General features: G+C 35.5%; 1 pseudogene; it reads right to left on the bottom strand.

Moving 5' to 3' along the window:
• Positions 1-4717, bottom strand: part of LOC102814750 — a 40013-nt pseudogene that overhangs the window by 9137 nt on the left and 26159 nt on the right.

Here is a 4717-nt window from a genome sequence, read left to right on the forward strand (position 1 = left end):
CAATCTCTCCACATCCCTGCCAGCATTTATTGTCTAAAGGATTTGTTTTTAACATCATGGTTTGAAACAGTTTTTCTACATGCATCATAGTCAGGGATAATATTTGCATGACTGCATTTTACTATGTATAGCTATTTTATTATATATATATTATTAGGATACTATATCAGTATACTAGATCTAGTTTGTTCTTTTTGTTATAAATTAAAATTTGATAGATACGGTTTGAAGAAAGAGATGTTTGCCAATTATTTTTATTATTGAAATGAAACATTTGTAATTTCTAATGCTTAATGCAATGGAGATTGCATAATGGTACTAGAACTTTATTATGCACCAGAAAGAATATGTAGAGCAGAACAATAAATCCCTGTCAATTATTTAAACAGAATCAATGTAGATTTTGTCTCTAAATTGAGAATAATATTAGAATCCATCTCACTATATGGATTGGAGTTCTAAGTGATGCTTGATAGTAAATAAAGGTTTATAAGATGCTCAGAGTAGTATTGGACACATGGTAAGGTCCAAAAGGAAACCCCATACCCATTAAAATAGTTACTCCCTATCCCCCCAACTCCTGGAATCCATCAGTTTGTTTTCTGTCTCTTTGGATTTGCCTATTGTAGATATTTTATATAAATGGAACTATATAATGTGTGATCTTTTGTGACTAGCTTCTTTTACAAATAGTGTATTCAAGGTTCACTCATGTAACACGTATCAGTATTTTCAGATTCTTTATGGCTGAGTAATATTTCATTGAATAATATTCCAAATTTTGTTTATTTGTTTATCTGTTGATGGATGAACATATGTATACAAGTTGTTGCTTAAATACTTATTGTCAATTCTTTTGGATGTATATATACCATTGCTGAATCATATGGTAATTCTATGCATAATGTATCGAATAAGTGCTAAACTGTTTTCTATAGCCATTATCCAATTTAATATTCCCTTTACCGATGTATGAAGGTTCTAATTTGTATATCTTTGTCGAACTTTTTTTTCTTTATTTCTGTTTTTATTTTATTTTTAAAGTATAGCCAGTCTAGTGAATGTGGAATTTGTTAAATGGCATGCCATTGGGGTTTTGACTTGTATTTCCCTAATTACTAATGCTGTTGAACATCTTTTCACGTGTCTGTTGGTCATTTGCATTTGTATATCTTTGAAAAAATGATCTTTAAAGTCTTTGCTCATTTTAAACTGAGTTGTTTGTCTTTTTATTTTTGAGTTTTAAGTGTTCTTTATATATACTAGACTTTTATCATAAAGAGACATAGTGGTGCAATGATTAAGTGCTCATCTGCTAACAAAATGGTTGGCTATGAGAATCTATCCAATTAATCTGCATGAGAAAGACAAGATGATTATATTTTAGAAAACACTGTAGGGCAGTTCTTCTCTGATAGGTTTTCACTTTACATAATTTTCATAAATCCTACTAAATATGGTGTGATTGATATAAGCATCTTACTTAGTTCATTCTTTTGCTATCTAGTTGTTCCAGCACTACTTTTTGAAAAGATTGTCTTTCTCATTAAATGATTTTGGTGTCGTTGTCAAAAATTGTTGTGTTGTTGTTGTTAGGAGCCATCAAGTCGGTACCAACTCATAGCAACCTCATGTACAGCAGAACAAAACACTGCCCGATCCTGGGCCAACATCACCATTGCTGCCATGCTTGAGTCCATCGATGCTGCTACTTGGTCAACCCATCTCGTTAGGGTTCTTACTCTTGTTCTCTGACCCTCCATATTACCCAACATGACATCATTTTCCAGAGACTGGTCCCTTCTGACAATCTGTCCGATGTATGAGAGACAAAGTTTGGGTATCCTGGCCTCCAAGAAGCACTCTGGCTGCACTTCTTCCAACACACATCAGTTCATCTTTTGGCAGCCATGGCACTTTCAAGATTCTCCTCCAACACCATAACTCAAAAGCATCAATTCTTCTACAGTCTTCCTTGTTCACTACCTAGCTTTCACATGCATATGAGGTTATTGATAATACCATGGCATGGGTCAGGTGCACCTTAGTCCTCAAGCTGACATATTTGCTCTTCAACACTTTAAAAAGGTTTTGTGCAGCAGATTTACCTAATGCAATACGTCATTTGATTTCTTGACTGCTGTTTCCGTGAGTGTTGCTAGATGATCCAAGAAGAATGAATTCCTTGACAACTTCAATTTTTCTCTGTTGATAAGAATGTTGTTTATTGGTCCAGTGGTGAGGATTTTTGTTTGCTTGACATTGAGATGTAATCCATACTGAAAGCTGTGCTCTTTGATCATCATCAGTAAATATTTTAAATCCTCTTCATTTCCAGCAAGCAAGGTTGTATCATCTGCATATCACAGGTTGTTAATGAGTCTTCCTCCAATCCTGATGCCATGTTTTTCTTCATATAACCCAACTTCTTAGATTATTTGCTTAGCATAGAGGTTGAATAAGTATGGTGAAAGAATACAACCTTGTCACCCACCTTTTTAAATTTTAAATGATTCAGTCTTCCCATGTTCTGTTCAAAACAACTGCCTCTTGGTCCATGTACAGATTCCTCATGAGCACAATTAAGTGTTCCAGAATACTCATGATTCACAGTGTTGTCCATAGCTTGTCATAATCCACACAATTGAAAGCCTTTGTGTAGTCAATAAAGCACAGGTAAACATCTTTCTGATATTCCATGCTTTCATCAAAGATCCATTGGACATCAGCAATGATATACCATGTTCCACAGCCTCTTCTGAATCCGGCTTGAACCTCTGGAAATTGTCTGTCAATGTATGCTTGTAGCCATTTCTTTATTACCTTTAGTAAAACTTTACTCGCATGGGATATCAAAGAGATTGTCCAATGATTTCTGCATTCCTTTGAGTCACCTCTCTTTGGAATGGGCACAAATATGGATCTCTTCCAATCAGTCTTAAAAATTTCTTGGCATAGAAGTGTGAGTGCCTCCTTACTTTCTTGAAAGATTTCAATTTTTATTCCATTAATTCCTGGTGCTTGTCCTTTGCTAATTCCTTCAATGCACCTTGGACTCCCTCCTTCAGTATCATTGGCTCTGGATCATATTCTACCTCTTGAAACAATTGAATATTAACCATTTATGTTTGGTGCAGCAATTCTGTGTATTCCTTCCATCTTCTCTTGATGCTTTCTGCATCATTCAATAATTTGCCCAGAGAATTCTTCAATAACTAAAGTCGAGGCTTGAATTTTTTCTTCAGTTACCCCAGCTTGAGAAATGCTGAGTGTGTTCTTCCTTTTTGGTTTACTGACTCTAGATCTTTGCACATTTTGTTGTGATATTTGTCTTTATCTTCTCAAGCTGATCTTTGAAATTTTCTGTTCAGCTCTTGTACGTCCTCCTTTCTTCCATTTGCTTTAGCATCTCTATGCTGGAGAGCAAGTTTCAGTGTCTCTTCTGACAACCATTTTGACCTTTTCCTTCTTTCTTGTCTTAATGACTTTTTGCTTTCTTCATGTATGATGTTCTTGATGTCATCCCACAAACTTCTGGTCTTCGGTCTTTAGTGTTTAATATATCAAATCTGTTATTCAGATGATCTCTAAATTGAAGTTGGGTATATTCAAGATTATATTTGGCCTCTCATGGACTTGTTTCCATTTTCTGCAGCTTCAATTTGAATTTGCTTATGAGTAATTGATGGTCTGTTCCACAGTGTGCCTCAGGTCTTGTTTTTGACTGATTATATGGAGCTTTCCTATCATCTCTTACTGCAGATGTAGTCAATTTGATTTCTATGGTGAGGTCCATGTGTATAGTCATCTCTTATGCTGTCTAAAGATGGTATTTAAATTGAACAAGTCATTGATTTTGCAGAATTCTATCATGCAATCCCCAGCATCATTTCTATCACCAAGCCCATATTTTCCAACTACTGGTCCTTCCTCTTTGTTCCCAAGCTTTGCATTCCAATTACTAGTAATGATGAATACATCTTGATTGCATATTTGATCAATTTCAGATTGAAGATGTTGGTAGAATTCTTCTATTTCATCCTTACTGGCTTTAGTGGTTGGTACATAAATTTGAATAATAGTGGTATTAACTGATATTACCCTATCACAGACAGCGTTGTACCTCATGACTGATCTAGATATGTTCTTTTTGACAATGAATGCAACACCATTCCTCTTCAATTTGTCGTTTCCACCATAGTAAACCATGTGGTTGTCTGATTCAAAATGGCCAATACCAGTCCATGTCAGCTCACTAATGTCTAAGATATCAATGTTTATGCATTTCATTTCATTTTCGACAACTTCCAATTTTCCCAGATTCATACTTTGTACATTTCATGTTTCGAGTTGGGTATAAAGAGTATGGATTTATTTCTGGATTGATAGTCACTTTCTATTCCAGGTCTACATGTCTATCCATAGGTGTCATGTGATAGTGACCAAAATAATGGTGGTCCTGGCAGTTAGTCTCTAGTTCAAAATACATGCAACTGTTGTTTCTTTTCTGGGCCCCGAACTCTCTGTGTCTTGCAGCCATTAGTGCGTATGGTCTCTCTTCATGCCCTCATTTTGGCAAAAGTACTGTCTAAAGATCTTCCATTGGTTTCCTATTGTTACCACGTTAGTCCTCCATTGAGCACAGTATTGAGCTGAAAGTCTAGCATTCTGCCTGGGGCGTGTAGCTTTCCCATTGTTTTACTTGTTGAAAATAGGT

Source organism: Chrysochloris asiatica, unplaced genomic scaffold (assembly GCF_000296735.1).
Source record: "Chrysochloris asiatica unplaced genomic scaffold, ChrAsi1.0 scaffold00011, whole genome shotgun sequence".
Classification (NCBI taxonomy): domain Eukaryota; kingdom Metazoa; phylum Chordata; class Mammalia; order Afrosoricida; family Chrysochloridae; genus Chrysochloris; species Chrysochloris asiatica.